Here is a 23857-nt window from a genome sequence, read left to right as displayed (position 1 = left end):
TGATAATATCGTAGACCTGCAACAGAAAAAGGAAAATTATTCTCTGTTATACAAGCACACAGAAGAGAAGATACACACGTAAACAATTGAGAAATCTAAATGCACCAAAGCAAAGACATAACACATTTTGTTAAAGTCATTTTACAGTATGATATTCACCAACTATAGTAGCAGTGTGTATATTAGACTCATTGAGTCCAGTTGCAAAGATATACATCTAAATTCGTGACAGGTATTTTATTAAGTCGCATTGCGTTTCGGATACGGTGAGTCCATCATCAGTAGATAATGTTGCTTCGTCTTTAGCCTATGATTCAGTATTTCGTCACTCTACCTTGTTGTCTGTCAGTTACGGGTTTTGTATATTTTGTGTTTGGGAAAGTTAAACTCTTAGAATGAGATTACTCCTAATAAGGCCTTGGCCTGAATCAGTTATAACATGGCAGGTCATGTCATGTCACGCCCGATGTTAATATCGATGACGTTAATATCGTTGTAGCAGTATATTATGTAATAATTTTTTTAATATATGAGAGTAATAAAATCTGTTTCTGGCGTTGATTGCTACAACTGTACACAGCACGAAAAATCTGCAGACAGTATTAGAAAGATTACTGTCATTTATAAATTTTAATTCTGTGGAAGTCTGTGGAGTGTACACATATTAAGCAAGTTAGTAAATACATAAATATAGTATATACTGTAATTGTCAAATATGTCTGTCACAGGCAGTAAGAAAACAAGAAACAGAGCTTTAAAATGCTGCATTAGTAGCAAATATGTATTATCGTACGAACACAAATTCCCAAAAGCACTTCCAGTTTTGCGAACAACTGCTTTAAGGTGCTATCTGTTATGTCAACTGACAAACAATTTTTCAGGCTTCCGAGCACTCATAGTCGTTGATTGTCATTAGATGACTAAACCCGATGCGTTCGCAGGGGAAGGTCGCAGAAACCTTGGCTGAAACATCAGTTTTGCCTTCCAGCGGCAGTTATAACACATTGGACAAGAAAATAATTGGACGCCCCCAGAAGACATGGTGAAGTTTATACCGAGTAACGCTTCCTACGGCCTCAATAACAGCCTCACTTTCCTAGACATGGATGCATGCGCAGATTAGGTTAGGAAGTGTGCCATAAGGACGTTGTGTCCTCTCCTGAGGCATGCTGGCCCTCAGTAGCGGCTCCTTGATACCCTGGAAACTCTTACTGAACGGAGTTTACGACCGAGCTGCGCATGCGCATTCTTTTACCAGGAGAGATCTAGTGGATTTTCTGGCCACAGGAGTAACTCAACATACCCCAGACATTTCACAGAATCGCCGGCCCTAGTGGCCGAGCGGTTCTAGGCGCTTCATTCTGGAACCGCGCGACCGCTACGGTCGCAGGTGCGAATCCTGCCTCGGGCATGGATGTGTGTGATGTCCTTAGGTTAGTTAGGTTTATGTAGTTCTAAGTTCTAGGGGACTGTTGACCTCAGATTTTAATTCCCATAGTGCTCAGAGCCACTTTTTAGTTCACAGAATCACTACCATGTGTGGAAGTACAGTGTCCCGTTAAAAAAATGACAACAAGATTTTGTTGCATAAGTGATAACACTTGAGGACCCACGATGTCTGCTCTGTACCGCTCTGCTGTTAGAGTTTCTCCAACTCCCAGCCTTGACTGAACTCACAGCTGATGGATCCTCACACGAAGACTTAGCAGTAAAACCACTATATATGCCTCTTCGAAACACTGGAGGAAAGGGACCTCTTCCCAGTTCGCCGCCATATTCACCGGCGATTATCATCAGGGGGCGTCCAGAACTGTTTTCTAGTCACGGCACCACTCCAAACGCATCCACCTGTGTGGTGTTGGTAACTTTACTCTACGCAGGGGACGGTAATTCCCTAGTCTGCCTGCTGCTGGTCTCTGACCACGGTGCGAGATTAGACGGAATGTTCAGTACCCTCTCTCGGATGACAGGTGCGGATGTGTGCACGATTCGGCGATTCTCCCTTTCCGTGGTCTGTTGTAGAGGCCCGGAACCTTGATAACAAGAATGCGTGGCCTCATTTCCCACGCCGTCCAATGAAAGGCAACATCGCAAATCTGGACGCTGCACTATTCGCTCTAGCGGCCTAATGGAGGCATTTCGTATTTTTGTCATGCGCTGATACCGCTGTGTCATTCGAGTACGTGGTATCTATGTGGCTTTCACAGTGATCACTGAACACTTGGCGTTCTTCACGCCCCTCGTAAATCCTATGAGGACTGGTAACAGCGCTCGACATGAACGACACTGACCCACCGCGGTCCCCGTTCTACCAGTCACAAATTTGGAAGTCGGATCATTTACATACCCACCGATTGCGAAGTTATAGTGATATCCGGTCATGTGTTCTGAGTGCTTCACATACTTTCTCAGGAAGTACAAATGATTATAAAAAAAGGAAGAAACTAAAAATGCTCGCGAAATAGCGATCGGTAGAGTTGAGTGGTTTGGTCGTGAAACTGATTCCTGTTTATGTTCTCCAATAGCATGTGAACAGTGCAGGTCTGTGAAGAAACGGCTTTCAGAATAGAGATCATATTACCAGAACTGTGTCACCGTAACTGACGTAGTAGTAACCAATCTAAAAATGGCTCTGAGCATTATAGGACTTAATTCTGAGGTCATCAGTCCCCTAGAACTTAGAACTACTTAAACCTAACTAACCTAAGGACATCACACACATCCATGCCCGCGGCAGGAATCGAACCTGCGACCGTAGCGGTCGTGCGGTTCCAGACTGTAGCGGCTAGAACCGCTCGGCCACTCTGGCCGGCCAGTAACCAATCTCTCTGTGTCCAATGTTTGCATTGTTATGAGGCATTCTAGCATTTCTGCAAACGACAATGCCACGGAGTAAGCAACAGATCTTACTGAAGCTTCAGGTAGGTGAAATAGGTTGCGGTCGTTAAAAAACTTGTCTGAGGGCTATCAAAGCTGTATTGACAGTCGAGTAGGGAACAGACTATGAAATAGTACCAGCAGCAAAGGTGTTTGCTTTCATTATTCCAGCCATGGACGCTTGCAAAGTTAGCCTTACCTCCTCTCTACTCGAAGTGAGAAGACTTCACAGGAAGAACAACTCTCAAAAGAATAAAGACTGTTGTAACATGAACGTGTGAAAGATATTCGTTCTACAAGACTTTGCTTTTCCATAGTACAGCTGTGAGGAAGTTATTTACTGTTCATTCAACAGAACTGACTTGACGTAGGAAGCATTTTAACTGAAAGAACAATAGTAACCACCACCTGCCGGTCCACATTCGGGAATATCATTTAACGTTGTTACTATCACTTTCCTTCAAGATTGTTTATTTAGCAACAAGAGTCCACCAGCGTGTATATGAAAAGATATTTTAGACAGCCATCCTCCTAGGCTGCGTACCTTTGATATTATTTTACAGTATTAGTTAGTGTTAAAATCCTGTTTTCTTATTTCAGTCAGCCCCATACTCAAGCTACAATTTCTCATTTTAATTAAAATTGTTGCTGTCTGACTAAGTGTCCGTGCTGATTTTCTGGGGCAGTATATGGCCCACACTCGCGGTTAGTCATCTAGAGAGCAACACTGGGTGTCCCTGCTGCTCACTGATGCCCATTCGCTCCCACATTCTGGCCACCCGCCCGGCAGCTGCTGAGAATATGTGCGATGTCTTTGATGTGAAACAAGTACGGCTCGGACGTAACTTCAACCCTGCCTTGCTCAGAGTCAACTCAATGTCCAGAATCCAAATCACAATAACTTTATTTTTAACAAATATAACAATTGTAATAAAGCTGGGGCAAGTAATGCATTTCAATGTCACAGCACTTTCCTTTATTGAGAGTGAGACAGAACTGTATCTCCATCTGTTCTCTTCACGCTCTTCTAAGTCTTGGCAGGTGAGATGAAAGGAGAACGGGGATAATCGAGCGTGGACTGAGAACGGCTCAATCATTTATGTAATTCCCGTAAATCCCCAACAGCGTTCATAGAAACACCTACACTGATGAGACGTAATATTAGGACCAGCTGCTTAGCTGCGTATTGGTCCACCTTTGAAGCGCAATGCAGAAGCCATTCAGCGTTCCATGGAATTTTGAAGTTCTTGGTAGGTTTCTGCAGGTATGTGGCGCTAGATAGCAACGCACAGGTCAGGCAATTGCCACAAATTACAAACCTACTGTTTCTGGGAACGAATCTTGGCCCAATGTCCTATATGTTTCAGATCAGTTGAAACTGATGATCAAGACAGGAGAGTCATATGAATGCACTGTAACACCCCTCAGACAACTTTAGCATGGTTCTGGATTTGTGACACGGACAGCTATCCTACTGCCCTGCCAGATGTCACCGCCGTCGAGGAGGGATGTAGGTGATCCACAAAAACGTTCACGCAGTTCACAGCTGTGAAGGTGCCTTCAATAACTTCCACAGTCCCATGGAAGCCGAGATAAATGTCCCTCACAGAACAATACTACCCCAACCGGCCTCTATCCATAGTGAAGAGGTCGTCACGACCAATAACCTGGTGACGCAAAAAATTTTGATTCATCCGACTAGGCTACACTTCTCCATTGATCCAAGGTCCAGTCACGACGATCCAGTGCCCGCTGCAATCGTGATTGCTTCGGTTAATGAGGGAACGCCTGGGAGTTGACTGCTGTTGAGGCTCTTGTTGAGGGATGCAAACACTTGTGCGTGCACCAGCATTGTGCTCTGTCGTCGCATCTGCCACAAATCGCGCCTAGCCTGCTTCACGAAGTGGGCGAGCCTCGGGCTTCACCATTCTGTGATGAGGCGTGAGGTCCACCACGTTGCGGCCCATTCGTGGTTCACCGTCGTTCTACCACATTCTGCATGTATGTATGTTCTCAGAAAACTACCGTAATATACATTTCCTATCCTACTTATTTCCTCTCTCCTTCCACTCGCATAAAGGGTGAGGGAACAACAACTGCCTATAAGCCTCGTTACGGCCCCGCATTTCTCTCATTTTATCTTCGTGGCCCTTAAGCAAAATGTACGTTGGTGACAGTAGACTTGATCTGCAGTAGACGAAAACAGGGTCGTCGTCCCTCCAGGTATTCCCATTTCAGTTCCGTAATAGCTGCGTGCTGATCGAACCTAAGGGTCCCAAATCTAGCAGCACGCTCCGAACAGATACCATGTCTTATTTTAATCCGGCCTGTCGGGCATCCCAAACACTTGAGCAGTAGCCAAGAATGGATCACACTAGCATTCTGTACGCCGTCTGCTTTACAGATGAACAACTTTTCTCAGAATTCTCCAAATGAAATGAAGTCGATTATTCGTCTTTCCTACTACCTGTCTGAGCTACTGAATCCATTTCAGCTCCAACTGCACTGTTACGCCAAGATATTTTATTGATGTGACTGTGTTAAGCAACACATTACTAATGCCGTATTCGCATTTACAGGATTATCCCTGCTATGCATCAGCATTCTCCGTATAGTATTGTTTCTTCTCAATAGCTGGGTTGCTTAAGTAGTTTATATATGCACCCTGTTTTTCTTTGACAGCTTTAATTATATCCTCATTCCAAATTGTTAGGCCTTTTCTTACTACAGGCTTTCTCCTGTTTGGGTCTGGGATGTCTTCAAAATCATGAATGAAAAAGTTCTACATTGATTCACACTGTCGGTTAAGGATTCATTGAGGTGATTTTAGCTTGTGAATGTAAATCCCTCCTGTAACCCTTTGTTTATAATATGTGGGCCACAAATTGTTATTGATATTACCAAAAGAGTATTCATGATGAGCAATATACGATGCAAATATGGTCTTGTTTAAGTTTTTGCGTCCTGTACAGAAGCAAGAAGAGGACATGTTAATTTGCATCTGCCAGGCTTTCAATGCCACTCTTCACTGGATTAATGTGAAAAAATTTTATTCTGTAGTTTAATGTCTATGTGGAACGGTATTTCATATAGTTCAACAGTTGTCACCATGTATTATATCCCGACTAACTGTCAACTAAGCAGAGTGAGTGTGGCTACAAGTACATCGGGCAAAAGAAAGACTGTATCAAGTGGGATACATAGTCAGTTTACGCTTTGATCGGATGGACAAGTCGACAGCGAAAACATCAGAGGCGGGCACATGTTCTCCTTTAATCAATGAGTTTTCGATTTTTTTTGGATATAAATATGCAGTCAGTTGCTTTTTTGGAGTTTTGATACGACTTATTGTACTATCAACTAGTTTTCGAGCCACTGCAGGTTCATAACGTAATGTACATATTACATCAACATTATGTCGTACACCAAGTGTATATAGACGACGTGGTGATAGTGCTGGCAGAGATAACGAAAATTTTGTAATTAGTAACAAAACGGAAAGGTTGTTATTTTATGGGTACTTACAGGGCACTGCATGGTGATATCCAGAGTAAACACGTTCCCACAATGCTCATTATCGATTATACACAATAGTTAACTACGGCTGGTTTGATACTTATTCACAGAAGGGAAACACTGGATGTAATTACAAAGAATATGAAATCGGTAGATGTCTGTCTTTCCTACTCATGATCTTCGGCGCAAAGGGCTCTTCATGAGAGAATACAAGCACAGATAGCATATTTAAGGCAGTTTTCCTAGCTGCAGGTATGTTCTTATATTGGCAATGTACATCTAATATGGATTAAAAAGTCACACAAGAGACAAACAAACAAAGTGAAATATTAAGTATGTAATTAAAGGGCAAATGGGTTACAGTACGCCATATTTGTTATGTGACTATGAGAATATAATTTATGCAAGAGGATGAATATTTCTTATCACCTTCATTTCTCTTTCTGTATTAGGCAGGAATTGCCTGTTATGGCACCCATCTCTGTCGAGGTATTCTTTGCTCTCTTCTCCCATGGCACTTATAATTTCTTGTCTTTTAGGGAAGTCTCTCACTCTCCATTCTTTGTTGATGTTCGTTAAATTTTCTTCTGTAACCTCGAATTTTAGCATTGAGTCTAAAGATTTGCAGTTCTTCTCTAATAACTTAATTTCTTAGCCTGCCTTCTCTTGTTCAAACTTTAACACCTCTAAGGAATTTCATTTCTTGTGCCTCAACCCGGCTTTCTTGCTTCTTGGTAATCATCCAGGTCTCACTTCTATAGAGCAGTGTGGAAACTGCAACAGTTTTGTAAAATTTAATTTGAGTGTCTTTCCTGGTTTTGTTTTTTAGGTACCTCTTAACTGTTCCACATACCCAATTGAATTTATTTAGCTTCATTTCAATATCTCTGCTGTAGCCATGTGTCATTTTACATCCAAGGCAACAGAAATGGTTCACTTGTGGTAAAATCTTCTGATCTATCAGTATTTTGGTCCCGATTGGTTCTTTCCCCATGAAGGCCATTGTCTTAGTTTTTTTTTTTTAAAGTTCCATGGTAAATTTTTCACTTATTTGTTTTAGCGAGTAGTTTCTTTTCTGACGGTCATCTTCCTTATCTTCTAGGATCACTGCCTCATCAGCACGTAGTAAATTATTTAAAAGAATGTTTCTGTCTAGGTAGAATCCTTTATGAAATATTGATTTCCATATATGTATTATTTCATTAATGTTGGTGTTGGACAAAGTTTGAAAGATGCAGAACTTTGTTGTACCCCTTTGTTAGTTGGTATCTCCTTAGTTGTTTCACCATTGAGATCTAGGCTGATATTTGTGTCTTGATATAAACTTTTTATCACATTTACAAGATGCTTTGGATATCTGCGATTCATCATTATTTCCCAAAGTTTCTGTCGATTGATATTGACAAAAAATTTTTTAAAGTCAATAAAAGCAATGTATTTTGACTTATTACACTCTCTTCGTTTTTCTGTTATTTGTTGTAGAATAAAAGCCGCATCTATTGAGGAGTGTCCTTTTCTAAAACCCATTTGTTCCTCATGCAGTCAGTACTGATTCTTCTATGTTTTTACATCTTGTATTTAAAATCTTAGCATACATCTTGTATGCTGAGTCCTGTAAACGTATTCCTCTGTAATTATCACATAGGCTTTTATCTCCTTTTTTAAAAATTGATATCACTGTAGCTGTTGTCCAGTCGTTGGGAATACTCTTCTTCTTCCAACATTGGTTGAAGAGATGTAGCAGTCGTTGGTAGCATCATTCCTCCATATTGTAATAATTCAGCTTTAATGCCGTCCTTTCCTGTTGCTTTTCTGTTCTTAAGTGATGTTAGTGCAGATGTTAATTCGTCAGACTGATTTCATCTAATCCTTTCTATTCTAGTTGTTCAATTTCTGTTTCTTGTGCTTTATGATCAAACCACAATTCGCTGTACAGATTTATCCACTCTTCTTCTTCAACACAATTTATTTGTATTTTATTTCTTTCTGGTGTGTTTCATGCTTTTAAAACCTTATTTGGCATTTGTGGTCTTCCATGGATATCATGTTCGATATTAGAAATAAAGCTATCCCACTGTTCCTGATGTACTTTCTTTACTACACGTTTAGCATTATTTCGTTTCTCCGTATAGTATTGTTTCTTCTCAATAGTGGGGTTGCTTAAGTATTTTATATATGCATCCTGTTTTTCTTTGACAGCTTTCATTATATCCTCATTCCAAATTTTAAGCCTTTTCTCATTCTAGTCCTTTTCTGTTTTGGTCTGGGATGTCTTCAAAATACTGAAAGAAAAAGTTCTACATTAATTCACATTGTTCGTTAAGGATTCTTTGAGATGATTTTAGCTTGTGAATGTAAATCTCTCCTATAACCCTTTGTTTATAATATGTGGGGCACAAATTGTTATTGATACTACCAACAGAGTGTTCATGATGAGCAATATGCGATGCAAATCGGGGCTTACTTAAGTTTTTGCATCCAAAGGCCTCTTTATATTCTTTGTAGCACGTTGCAAAAATTTTCCCGTTTGTCCTGTACAGAAGCAAGAACAGGAGCATGTCACGCTTTCGATGCCACTCTCCATTGTATTAATGTGAACAACTCTTATTCTGTAGTTTAATGACTGTGTGGAACGGTATTTGTTATAATATGTGGTCTGAAAAGATTTGTAAGTTTGTATGACACTTTGTCAAGAAATGTAAGGCGGGCAAATTTTGGCGTTTATTTCTTGGCTTCTGATGGTGGTGGTAGTTGCCTAAGTTAACTTTCGATTTTTCAACTAGGTTGTTTATGAGGGAACTGTTATATATTTTTGGCTATAGATTTAAGTATGTTCATTGATTTACATTCATCTGCTTCACTGATGGTGTTGCATAGCGTGCACTTACAAGATGACCCAAATAGATTTTGTGTTGGTCAGGATGGTATACGTTATTGGTAATTGTAACATCAGCAGTGGTGGATTTTCTATATGTTTGGGAGGTATGCTTGTTCTTGTGACTACAAAGACTGAAAATAGTCATATGAATCGAATTAATTCCTTCATGTCCCTGATCTTCAACTATGATACTGATATTTAAGTACATTTCATTCATGTCATCAACTAAATTATTTACTTCTTCTTTTGGACCAGTGAAATGTGCCATTGTGTAACTCACGTATCTTTTATACCACATAATTTTGGCGGGATATTGTGGATGAGTTAATAGTTTTTGTTGTAGGTTATGTACAAATAAGCCTGCAAGCAAACACACCAGGTTACTATACATTGCCAGACTAGTATCTCGTGTATAATACTTACCATTGAATAAAAATATATGTTACAACATTAATTCAAGCGATATCCTGAGTTCAGAAATTTCTCCATTGATTAGCTTTTCTGTACCTGATAAAAATCTTTTGTATTACTGACAGGTTGTATTTGAAGAATATATTTCTCTAGACGTTTACTATGCCAATGGAGGCAAATACTGCAGTGTCTAGCGTTATTAGATACTTAATGTTGCTAATTAACACAAAAATATTTTTAATTGAAAAGATGTTTTCGATAGTTTAATATTTCTTCAGTGTATTATTAAGATTTGTGGTATTTTGTGTCATAGCTTGTTTATAACATTTACAATTGGACATATAGGATAACCACTTTTGTGAATCCTAGGTTGAGACCTTAGCCTCGTGGACTGTTTATTCATTACAACACGGTACTGGGCTTCATTAATGGTTAGTAAAAAACTTAAAATTTAATAATTTTTTCAGCTGACCGTTATAATTTAGGGGTGTGGTCTCTTTTTAGTTCAGTGATAATGTTAGATACAAAAAATTCGATTGGGTTGGAATTGTAGTCACTTCGATACACAATAACTGCTGTGTTGCTGTTATCCGCTTTTTTTAGAATGGCACCATACCCAGAAAAGTTTCTGTTGATGTCTGTATTATCTCTTTAATTTGGATTGATGTTGAAAATTTGTTTACCTTAAGATTTCCTTTTATGATTATTTGCTTTATGATCTATGGTTAAATTTAGCTATGGCACAGGCTATTTTGTTGATAATAATTAAAATGTTCACATTATTGAGTAAATTGTATGGTTCTTTAGAATCAGGTGTAGTCTAGTGTGGAATTTATTACTTTAGTCTTTGTTCAATGGCTGTACTTGGGAAAACCCCTAAACACTGTGTTTTTGGGCACCAAAAGTATGCTACTAGTTGTGCTGCTGGCCGCTTCTGTAATGGTAAATCGCTGAAAATTTTACCGTATGTCCTTAACATGATGTTCTCTGGGAATTTCTAAACCTTTCTTCGATTTTAACATGTCTTACAGGGATCCAGAGGTTTAAATTCACCGTACATAAGTAAAACATCTGAACTGAGGCGTAAATGTAGTTTTAACTGACGTAGAGACCGCATGGCAAGGGTTCTGACGTCACTATCTTGAGCTGGAAAGTATTCGTTGGTGCTTCTTAACTCCGTAAGCACCTTACAAAAAATTGTACGAATTTTTTTGTACTTTCAAACACCGCATGATTTGGTATACTGTAGGCGTAGCCTAAAAATATTGAGCTCTTCTGTGTAAAGGACTGTAAAGTGAACGTATATTGGACGGAAAACGATTGTGTTTTAACGTTACAATATATGTATTTATTTTTCGTTTATATGTGTGGTAGTATGTAAATACGTCGAAGTATATAAGTAAAATGTCAAGACTTTACTGAGATACAGACTTCATCTTATACAAGCAGCACACCCTGCTGTAACAGGGCAAAGAAGGGAATTAGTTGAACAATTCTTCTGTCGGAGCACAGAAAAGACAAATACGCTTACTCTGTAAAAGGTTCAGAGAGAAGTGGGGAACCAGCTGCCTCAGTCCATTTTCCGCCTTCGCCACCAAAAGTTTTCGGCATGAGAACATATTCATCCTTTCTTGTGCTGCAAGACAGTAGCAGAGAGAGACTGACATTAGAAAAGAGATAGAGAGAGGGAGAGGATTTGGGGGATGTGGCAGCGAAAGAGGAAGAGATGGATGAATGTTATAATAGTGGGAACTAAAGAGAAAGGAGACAATGGAAAACAGAAAGAGAGATGAGTGGAACCACACATAGGCTTAGAGGTCTGGAACGTTCCCATCCTCCCTCCCAATCAATAAAGTTAACAAAAAAAGACTGCCCACTTTCTCCCACATCACCCACGCTTTTAAGTTTCCTAATCTAGAGACCAAAGCCTCAGGGAAACCACCCCCAAGGACACAAGTGGAGAGGAGACAATAGAGGCTGAAAAAAAGATAACAATGGCAGTGTGACACAGAGAGACAATGAAAGTGAAAGGAGGAGACAGTCGTAAGGAAGAGCGAGAGAAGAGTATGATGACAATGACAATCGGAGAGAGACAGACAGGAGAATGTCCAATGAGAGAAGAAGTAGACATGGGAAGGGGACGTAGCAGTGAGAGGGAGATGATGAATACAATGACATCGGTACTAAGAGGGACTCAGCGCGACTGCTACGGTCGCAGGTTCGAATCCTGCCTCGGGCATGGATGTGTGTGATGTCCTTAGGTTAGTTAGGTTTAAGTAGTTCTAAGTTCTAGGGGACTGATGACCACAGTAGTTAAGTCCCATAGTGCTCAGAGCCATTTGAACCATAAGAGGGACTGGGTAAAAGGAAATAGAATGTTGTGTATTAAAACAGTGCGAATATTTCACATGCCAAAATCATTGGTGAGGTCGTCGAAATGAGGACTGACACAGTTGGTTACCCACTTTTCAGTTAAAGTCTTTTATAGAGCAGTCCATTTGCATTCTTTGTGCTCAAATTGTGGTATTTTACTGCTGGTATATACTGCTACATTTAACAATAACTCGCAGGGTTCCCTAAGTGATCGTAGTAATGTTGCCGACCAAAGTTTCTTTTCATTTTGACTGGTAAACAGAAGAAAATTCTGTCCTATTGTTCTCATCCTTTTCATACACTCCTTTATTTCCTTTTGAATCAGCAGAACTAAATATGCTACTTTGTTTCTTACCCAATAACTTGTTTCCACTTACGTCAGTTTCATCTGTGTCACATAAATTCCTCATAAGCGCTATTACACTGTCAACATTCTACATCCTGTTATCGTATCTCGAGGTGGATCTTCAATTATTATTATTATTATTATTTTTATTATTATTATTATTGGCCCTTGATGTAAATTTAATATTTATCTGTAATGGGCTGTGTGCGTTTGTAGCAACCAATGTTTTACACTCCTGGAAATGGAAAAAAGAACACACTGACACCGGTGTGTCAGACCCACCATACTTGCTCCGGACACTGCGAGAGGGCTGTACAAGCAATGATCACACGCACGGCACAGCGGACACACCAGGAACCGCGGCGTTGGCCGTCGAATGGCGCTAGCTGCGCAGCATTTGTGCACCGCCGCCGTCAGTGTCAGCCAGTTTGCCGTGGCATACGGAGCTCCATCGCAGTCTTTAACACTGGTAGCATGCCGCGACAGCGTGGACGTGAACCGTATGTGCAGTTGACGGACTTTGAGCGAGGGCGTATAGTGGGCATGCGGGAGGCCGGGTGGACGTACCGCCGAATTGCTCAACACGTGGGGCGTGAGGTCTCCACAGTACATCGATATTGTCGCCAGTGGTCGGCGGAAGGTGCACGTGCCCGTCGACCTGGGACCGGACCGCAGCGACGCACGGATGCACGCCAAGACCGTAGGATCCTACGCAGTGCCGTAGGGGACCGCACCGCCACTTCCCAGCAAATTAGGGACACTGTTGCTCCTGGGGTATCGGCGAGGACCATTCGCAACCGTCTCCATGAAGCTGGGCTGCGGTCCCGCACACCGTTAGGCCGTCTTCCGCTCACGCCCCAACATCGTGCAGCCCGCCTCCAGTGGTGTCGCGACAGGCGTGAATGGAGGGACGAATGGAGACGTGTCGTCTTCAGCGATGAGAGTCGCTTCTGCCTTGGTGCCAATGATGGTCGTATGCGTGTTTGGCGCCGTGCAGGTGAGCGCCACAATCAGGACTGCATACGACCGAGGCACACAGGGCCAACACCCGGCATCATGGTGTGGGGAGCGATCTCCTACACTGGCCGTACACCACTGGTGATCGTCGAGGGGACACTGAATAGTGCACGGTACATCCAAACCGTCGTCGAACCCATCGTTCTACCATTCCTAGACCGGCAAGGGAACTTGCTGTTCCAACAGGACAATGCACGTCCGCATGTATCCCGTGCCACCCAACGTGCTCTAGAAGGTGTAAGTCAACTACCCTGGCCAGCAATATCTCCGGATCTGTCCCCCATTGAGCATGTTTGGGACTGGATGAAGCGTCGTCTCACGCGGTCTGCACGTCCAGCACGAACGCTGGTCCAACTGAGGCGCCAGGTGGAAATGGCATGGCAAGCCGTTCCACAGGACTACATCCACCATCTCTACGATCGTCTCCATGGGAGAATAGCAGCCTGCATTGCTGCGAAAGGTGGATATACACTGTACTAGTGCCGACATTGTGCATGCTCTGTTGCCTGTGTCTATGTGCCTGTGGTTCTGTCAGTGTGATCATGTGATGTATCTGACCCCAGGAATGTGTCAATAAAGTTTCCCCTTCCTGGGACAATGAATTCACGGTGTTCTTATTTCAATTGCCAGGAGTGTATTTATTAACGTTATAAAACTTAATGTAACTTTTATCAAACTTCGAACACCTATCTTTTTAGTGTAAGAAACCTGTGCAAGATGTTGGATTACCTATGATAGTCTGTAATTTTCGTAGGAAGAAGAAATGCCTAATTAAATAAATATTTTATACACAGAAAAGGTTATCTGCATCTTTTATGACCATTGTCAGTACGTACTTGAACGTGTGGAGGTTGCGATAACATATAGATAACTGCATCCGCTATGTCTTCAGGTTCCATCATAGGCGTATGCATATTTTCTAGTGCTTCAAGCGAATACTTTTTTAAGTTATTATATATAGCTGTTTTCACAATTCCTGGCGATATTTCCTAAAACAAATATCAAAGGTTAACAAACAGAAGACATTACTTAGTTTTAAAAAACTGTTTTATTTGCCCTTGAAATTTATTATTTATTTAAGGATCATTTATATATTTCTCAAACTTATTATCCTAGTTCTAGTATATTAAACGTACGACGGTTATTGGGCAAGTAAGAAACAATCGGTCACAAAGTGGAAACCGCAGTGAAAATCAAAAATGTTTGTTTTGGAACAGTTAGTTACAACTTCCACCTCCTTCTGTACATCGTCGCCGCTCCGACTTAGACGTCCGTTCTAGCATTGTACCAACTTTAGAATACACTCATCAAGAAGGCAGCTTACTGTGTTTTCCGACAATTTTCTACTCCGGTCTGCAGCTCGTTGTCTGTGTCAAAATGTTGTCTTCATAGCCGGCAGTTCATCTGAGCAGGGATGAAAATCTTTGGGAGCAAATTGCGGGCTGTATGGTGGGTGATCAAACACTTCCCATGGAAAACGCTGCAGGAGCGTCCTCACTGTCCTTGAAGTGAAGTGTGCGGTCGGAAACTTTCATAAACAAGATAATGCATGACAGTTACGTCACGTGGAGTTGCATGAAACGAAGCCAAAAACTCCCGGCACGCCTCATATTTTGTGGAAGTCACCATTCTCTGGGCATCGTTATGCACTCATTGTGCGCTCAGAACTAGAAAGAGCAACTTTACACTATCTACCGGCATACTAGAGACACTGTCCAACATATTTGTGGGAAGTCTGATCGGATTTTCACTGTGGTTTCCATTTCGCGACCAATCATTCCTTACTGTCCAAATTAGCCCTCATACATTGTGAAATAAAGGTTTTACAACAGGTTTCACCAATAAATTACATGACTTGTTCAGTCTAGAAAACGTAAAGAAGGGTTGTTAGGTCAGATTCACTTTTCACGAGGTGTTAAACTCATAAACAGAGAATAATTTCAATTACATAATTTAATTAGTGAGATGCCTATGTTTGGCTTATGTACACTAAAGTTCAAGCCTGATCTTACTCAGTCTGATTAACGAGCTACTATTTTTCCAATCGTATATAAGTATTGTGAGACAGATGCTTTCGAGTAAGTGTTTAGTGCATCCACAGAATGGTGTGTGTTCTTAGCTAATGAAAGAACTTATACATGCATTACTCGGTCAAATGTCTTGAGAAATCCATAGCTGTTAGTAAGTTATGTTACGTAAGTAAAATTGTATAAAGACTCGTTGCACTACTTTTAGGCACTCTTTCTGAAACATGGGTAAAATTATTTTTATGTGCGTCTTTAGGTAGCTGATCTGGCGAGAGAGTGAAACGGAAGTATAGGGCCAGAGCTTTATGCTCGTGGGTACACACACACACACACACACACACACACACACACACACAGTATCCCAGGAATACTGCAACCAACTTTCGTGGGCGGGGGTTGTTGAATGTGTCTGGAGGAACAATTCTAGAATAGCAACCCGCGCTCAGAAAGATCAATAGTAGAAGAATGCGGTAGTTTAGACACTAAGTCAGTATTTTCCAAAATCCTAATGTGGAATACAAGAGGCAGGACAAACTCAAATGTCTCCATCCATTAACAAATTAAAAGTTACTTCTATCTCTTCTTTCGTTGCTCCACGAAATTGTACTGGATAGGCATTGAAAAATGTGTATGAAATTCTGTTTAGCAGGAATGAATCAAATTTGGAAGTCCATCTAGTTGGGCACAGTTTCATCAGAGCCCAACACGTCTGTTAGTTCATCAGTTTCTTTTATTTGTCATCTCTGAAACACGTAATCACTGAAGAACACATACATTCATGGCCCTTTGTCGTAAAACTGTTGCAGTTCCTACATATTCATGACGGAATCATTTCGTAGCAAATTTTGTTGCGTAATGAACAACATGTAAACTCAGTATCTAGGTAAAATGCTTTACTTCCTGATTGCAAACCTGTGTATTTGCCATTCATAGATACAGCATAATTATATTATTGACCACTGTATTTATCCAGCTGTATTTTCATCTCGTCTAAATAATTTTATTATTTACTTTTCAAAATTCTCAGTATCATAGCCACTTACACCACTGCTTTCCTCATTTCAATCTCATTTCCATTTGAGTTAGTAAAATTTAAGTGCAAATATCTTATAACACAAAGTTGGTCCATTCTAGAAGTAGTAGGGCAAGGAGAGAAAGAGACAACCTTGAGCCCAACCTAGAAGTCATTCTGGGAAATATCACGCAGTTGAGCTTTTCATATTTTACTGATGTCAACATCAGTATTTCCTTATCTCCAGTCACTCGAGGAAGCATCTCACGCTGCTCGTCCCAAGGTCAAGGAGGAGAGGGCCTGTGCACACCTACTGCCACTGTGGAAATTTTGCATTAAGCACCCCCCGTCCCCGCATACACACACACACACACACACACACACACACACACACACACACACACGTTGAGCACCCCCTGCATTCGTGGGAGCGAGATTCGACTGCTGTTCACATGCATTACTAACTTCCAAAAATTCGTTTAAGGACTGCCTATGCCTGTCCTCACGTTGGTACCTAAGTATGATTCGCTGTGGAATACTGGAACGAGTAAATTGCATACTTCTTAATTCACAAATAAAAACCGACATTTGATCTAAAATATAAGTAATAAATTAGGAATTCTTATTCATTGAAAATGAGATTTTTACCTTAAATACTATCCCACAACGTCTGAAAACATAAATAAGAGCAAGTCCATTTTCACATCTTGCTCCTGTTACTTACCAGATGGTTGCATGAAAAATCGATATTTCTCTGTAAATAATTAAAAATCAGCATTTGCTTCGAAAATGTAAATAAAAAATTAAAAATTCGTATTTGTTGAAAGTGATCTGTAGCTTAAATGCGACTCCACAAACCCAGAAAACGCGAAATAATTGCAAATCCCAATTCCTCCTATCACCAGCAGAATACTGCACTGTAACGTCGAGTCCATAGTTAGATCTTTGTACCACGACAATAGATGGCTCCAGTGTCAATTAAAAAACAGCAGCAGCACGAAAAATGCATAATTTACATTTCTATTAGAGGTTAAAACGCTGTCTGATGTTGCAACATTGCAACACTGCAGTGTAAAAGAAAGTGTGAGTTAATTTCCACATATATACAGACGTTAAATTAGTGACCAAAGTCTGAAATATGCACCCCAAGGCAAAGGTCAACAGTCGTCATTTTAGAAATTAGGCCTGACAATTCTATGTCGTAAAACTACCCTATCCAGGCCTATAGCTGCAGAAAAATATGTCTACGTTGGCATTCAAATAGAGACACTGGATCTAATTATTCACAACACACCTTCAAAGTATGTATTTCAAAGTGTTTAAATAGTGTGAAGCACCAATTTAGGAGGGACATCGATGATACGTCGTGTTGTTCAATATAAAAAACATAAACGAAGCTTTCCAGTGGCAATTATTACTATTATTACAAATAGCACAGCACGTAAATAACTGCAGCTTGCAGTCAGAAGGCCCTGTAAAAGCTTTATAGACTGTATTTGACCGATATTAACCCTCTCAATACCAAAGGGTTGGGGGGATACGTTACTTTATGCCTTCCTTTTGGAAATATTGAAATCTAGTCAGGTGTTTTATTTCTTAAAATTAAAAAAAAAAATATTTATTGTCTTTAATGAAGTCTTCCCCCAGATTCTATGAATCTTCCACATTTCTCGTTTAAGTTTAATCGGAAAATTTAAGTTTAAGTGAGATGTTCATAAAGTCTTCCGCTCTTGATAGTAATGCGACTTCCCACGACAGTCGTCTTACTCCACAAATAATAACATGGTGTGACCTTAGAACGCGGGGAAAGTATGTGTCTCTGGGTTGACAACAACAATGGTCTCAACAATGATTCATTTCCGTTTGGGTCTTTATTGTTTCCTGTTCAAGGGCACTTAGTTCAGTGTTAGATACAACTGTGATTGAAAATGTAGCGACAGTCACTTAGTGACAGAGGAATACCATAGATCCTGGAAGAATCTACAGATTCTCAAGTTGAATTTGATGAAACTGACGACTAGTTAGTGAACCTGAAGAAGTATGTGTTGTGCTCGAGGATATGGACAGTGACAGAGAACCTAAGACTGGGAACCTAAAACTGATGAGGAGGCAGCTGCCAGTTAATGACAAGTACATTACAAGCACTGGAAAATTTTTTAGCACCAAACCTCCTCACATTAGAAGACTAGTGGCACAAAACATAGTCAGAATGAGAAGGCATAAAGGCGAAGGTAAAGTAGGAACAACAAGAGAATCATTCGAAATTTTTTATCTCCAGAAATTGTCAACATCATAATAAAGCGTACCACTGAAGAGGCACTGAGGCAGAAAATACCCAAGACAGACAGTATTGAACTCATGGCGTATATAGGACTTATTTTTATTATGGGGAAGGAGAATGACAGTAAGTCATCTGTTACGGATTAATGGTCCTACACTTCAGGAAGGTTTGTTTATACTGTTACCATGAGCCGAATCACTTTCCAGCAGCTGATAGTAGAGAGTCGAGAAGCGATCGCAGGAAACCTGATAACTTTGCTGCAATAGGAGTAATTTTTCATAAAATAAATTAATGACTGCGAAAATATTATTTTGTTGGGATGCACATTGTTACTGATGAAATTTTTTCATTGTTCCACGGCAAGCGTCCCTTCAAGACCTTCATGAAGGGAAAACCTGGTAAATACGGTTTACTTATACGCATGCTCACAGACGCTAAAACCAGATATGTTCTCAGCATGGAGCCTTATGCTGGGAAAAGAAATGATGGTGCAAAACAACAAAATTCCGCTGCAGCTGTGGTCAAACGCCTGGTGGTTCCTCTACATAAATCAGGGTGGCATGTCACCACAGACAGATATTACGATTCAATTGATTTGGCCGAAGATCTATGGAGGAATCACAAGCAAACTCTCTTGGGAACATTACAAGCTAATAAGAAGCATATACCTCAAGAACTGAAAGATATCTCATGACGAGAATTACATTCTAGTGAATTTGCTTTCAGTGATACTAGTACTGGAAATATTCCAATTGTTTCTTATATTCCCCATGAAAGATCTTAAAGAAATTTACTGTTTCTATCATCTCAACGTTATGACGCCGCAGTTGGTTCACCTACTGACACTAAGAAGAAAACAATTACAAATTTACATTACGGATTCCTCCAAATTGCTTGACATCTGAGGATTATTATGGAGGAGTACGAGACCAGCTGACGAACCCTTTGGTTAATAGTTATTAATAGTGAAGCCTCAGTATTGTGTGATTGATAGAAGATCAGCACCGTCATGCCTTTCACTGTTGCATGGACAGCGAATCCTGTATTTTAAAAAAAAGGAAAAACAGTTTAATTAGCAAAAATCAGTCTGACAAGTAAAATGAACAGGCAAACTGCTGCGCAGTGATTTATTTCAGCCCATCATTTTTGCAGTGCAGTCCGAGCAAAGCCGAGTTACCCGTTGCCAAATAAGGAACAACTGTAGGGCATAAACGAACATTTTGAGAGAATTGATTGGCGACTCCATGTTGTCTTGTGCACTACGACCAGGTAACAGGTATACTTGAAAAAAGAGACAGCATTGGTCGTATATTTTTTACTATTGCAAAATCGATTTTCTGTCACTGAGTGACCATCTTCAGTGCTATATTGTATAACTTAAATTGGGATGCACTGTTGTCACTAAGCTTACGGCAATCACATAGACTCATGTGATTGCCGTAAGCTTAGTGACAACAGTGCATCCCAATTTAAGTTATACAATATAGCACTGAAGATGGTCACTCAGTGACAGAAAATCGATTTTGCAATAGTAAAAAATATACGACCAATGCTGTCTCTTTTTTCAAGTATACCTATTTTGAGAGAAATTAAGATCAGTTTTGATTTACAGAGTTTCACATAAATTCAGAAGCTGCATTTTTCTGATAGGGGCACATTTACATTACGTAACGGTTAACCATTGTGTAAGACAGATTGTTCATGATAAAGCCACCCTGAGTATTCCTGTGAACCATTATTGACATAGATTCTAATTTACAGACGGTCAGGTGTGTTGTAGATTAATCGGACTCTCATACATAAGAAAAGTTATTTGCAAGGATCTATTTGCGTTCAGGAGTAGGGAAGCAATAGACGATTCCATATCAGAGATGGTAACCAGAATATTAGAACCTTTCTTTCAGATAGTTAGCGAGAGATTCACTCACACACACATACAGAGTAGTTTGCCAATTACGAAACAAAAGCATTTAAAACACCAATTGTAGAGAATAGACGGGAGCAGAGAGGGAAAAGGGCCTTGAAACACAGCGAAGTGGGATGTAAAATACGCGAATCTATGCTGTTTACAATTAGACACAACGTGATGTGGAATAGAAAGAACGCAACATACCAGACTTCATTTACTAAAAGTGTTCAATGATTATCATCCGACGAAGCATATAATTTTGAAGATAAGTTGATAAAATATTGACAACAATGTGGTTCCTTTTATTCCATGTAAGATATTACGGATGTGATTACAGAGAAGTACATTTGAATAGCGATGAAGTGACGACCTCTTGTGTGTACTAAAAAGTGTACAACGCTCTGAGCAATAGGGTTCCCGTTAAGCCACACTTTATTATTAGGACTATCCCGGCAGCCTCTGAAAATTGGTGACTGTGTTTCACTTCACTCTGAAATGAGAGTCCCATTAAAAGGCTGAGACAGCTAATGGACGACACCGAGTTTCCAAGTACCTGATATACCTGAGTAGGAACCTCAAAGGCCTTCCCAGTAGAAACTAACGGACCTTCTGTTGAGCTGGTGCCATCTTGGCGACTCTGCAATGCACAGAACAGAAACCAGAACCCATTCACGAAAAGCTGGCGTGTGAGTATGTAGGGAACTTGATGCAGACAGTGACTGGTGCATCGAGTCTTGTGAGACTGCCGTAGGAACATCTTGTCTCAATACTGGTCGCCGTGGAGTGATTCTCTGGAGTGAGATCGAAGTGGTTGGCAGCCTGTAACGTCGAATGATAGGGTGGAGCTACCTAATTTCTGCCCTTTATTGTGCTACAGTGGAAACTGAGACCACCATTAACATGGTGACACTATGGGAAATTCAGCGCCATCAAAAACAGGATTAGGGGGGAAGAAGAAGAAAACTCTTGAGCACGGTCCTTCGAGGGGATGGAATTGGTTGATTTGAGCGCACTCTATGTGAAGAGGTGACAGCGTTTCGGAGTGGGCACTCTGACTTGCCATTCATGCGACATTTCAACATGCCTCGTATTCAGTTTCCAGACTGATTGAGCCTTGCATTCATCCAAAGATCTACTGTCATTTTGTGACATCCACAGCTTCCGTTCGTTGTCGGACGGTTCTTCTTTCAGTCCACTTTTCCGATTGTGTTCTTGTTACCTGACCTACAACTGCAAAAATATAGCTTGGATGTCACCCTTGCAGGTAAATTACTGCAGATAAAATTCATCACGTGTACTCTGGGAGACAGCAAACAATCGATTTGCAAGGGACAGCAGCTCTGTGCCAATGTCGAGTGACCGTTTCTCCTGCGGAACGATTACTGAGAAAACATCGCACATGATGCGTATTGAACTGTTCTCAGTGTCGCTTGTAAAGCCGCGGCCGGCTACAGAGAAATGCGAAGATAAAAGCCACCGGCTGTCTGTCAACAGCCACGCGGCACCACGCAGCCTCAACTGCAAACTGACAAGTCATGCGGGCCCATCTTCGCCTTCTTCCACCACTGATTTCAGCATGGCAGATAAAATGGTCAACTCCTTGCTGCAAGTCTAATTGCTGAGCAGTGTCTTCTTCGTACTAGGCCTGAGAATTCCGATTATTTGTTGAATCCAAGCACGGAATAAACAATTACTGTTACATGACTTTAATATTTGATAGCCGTATTTACTAGATGAGTGCGACAACAGGGGATTACTTCATTGCATTTGTTCCCTTATTCATTCTTTCAGCAAGGCCAGTGGACCAAGGTGCCCATGGAGAGCTTCTATGATGGTTGGAGCGCAGGAGGGAGTGGAGGAAGGCAGTGGGACTGCGGAAGTAAGGAGACGGATTCTGTGTGGGTAAGTCAGCCAGTAGGAGTCTTGCTACCGAAGGTTGGAGTCAAAAACTCGGAGCATTGGATCAGACAGACAGCAAGTTTTAGATTGGCACACAGTCTGCTCCATAGTGGCAGATTCGTCTGTGAGATTGTGTTAGCAATGGTTTATTTAATTAACTTCCTATGTCTATAACGAAGCCTGGATGCTTATAATGAGCTTTTTAAGTTTCTGTTTACTCCATTTCCTTTCCTGCAATTTATGTACACTTGTTTCAACTGTCTATTTACCAGACTGGAAAATTCTGTATGATTGAAAAGTGTATTTACGTAACCACAAAATTAAGAAACACCAGTCCCGCTCGGAGGCTTCGAAACGAAACAACATAATGCATTTGAAACTCACCCCACACCGTATGTTGCTCTTCCTGGCAACCAGATCCTTCTTCAGTCCTTCAAGCAGAGCCTTGACAGCATGCTTGCTGGCGTAGTACATCGAGTACAATGGATCGAATGGCATGATATGACCAGCTATACTGAAAACAAGAAAAAGAAACAAACTTGTACTGCCTGTACTATGTGGATAAAGCTTATATACTGTGTAACTTGGCAGGATTTAACCACCAAACATGAATAATTTTGACAATTCGTATTTCATTTACTTAGTAGGGGATCGCAGTTTTTAGGGGGGCGGGAGCTCGTTCCTTGGTTGGTGCTGGGTAGCCTTATACTAACATTTCTGTGGAGATGCAAACTGAGAATGTAATTTTCTGACAGAAAGGCGAAAGTGGGACTTCACGGTACCTGTGATCGACATGGATGCTGCTGGGAAGCCCGTTTCATGGATCTAAAAGGAGAATGCTGATAGTTTACAGCCCAAGACAGTCGCCTCATCATGAGGCCGGTGGAAAGGACTTCTCTTGATTGACCTGTGGTCGCTACGGAGGCTTAGGCGAGATGACGCAGAAAGCATGAGATTGTAGACATAGAATCTTACAAGTGCCACGAACAGCGTTTTTCAGCATAAGGAATGTACGTGGGATGCCTGCCGCAAATGCGTGTTAACGGCCGAAAGAAGTACTTACGCGAAGTGCCATCCCGCATTTCTGCCAAAAGACACAGAAACGTTTTCGGTTAGTTCAATTGCAGATGGAGGAGAGGTCATAATTTGTTCTAGAAACTTCTATTGGGCTGAACATGAGCTGTAAGAAGTTGACTGATAGCTTCTTGATGTGTAGAGTGGAAGGTACTCAATTTGTAGTCGGGGCTGTGATTGGCTGTAAGGAGAATACACACTAACGACGGGAGGTTTACTAACTGGACGCTTCTGCCG

The sequence above is a fragment of the Schistocerca serialis genome, chromosome 5 (genome assembly GCF_023864345.2).
Source record: "Schistocerca serialis cubense isolate TAMUIC-IGC-003099 chromosome 5, iqSchSeri2.2, whole genome shotgun sequence".
Lineage (NCBI taxonomy): Eukaryota > Metazoa > Arthropoda > Insecta > Orthoptera > Acrididae > Schistocerca > Schistocerca serialis.
The sequence above is the reverse complement of the archived record's forward strand: the minus strand, read 5'-3'. Positions refer to the sequence as shown.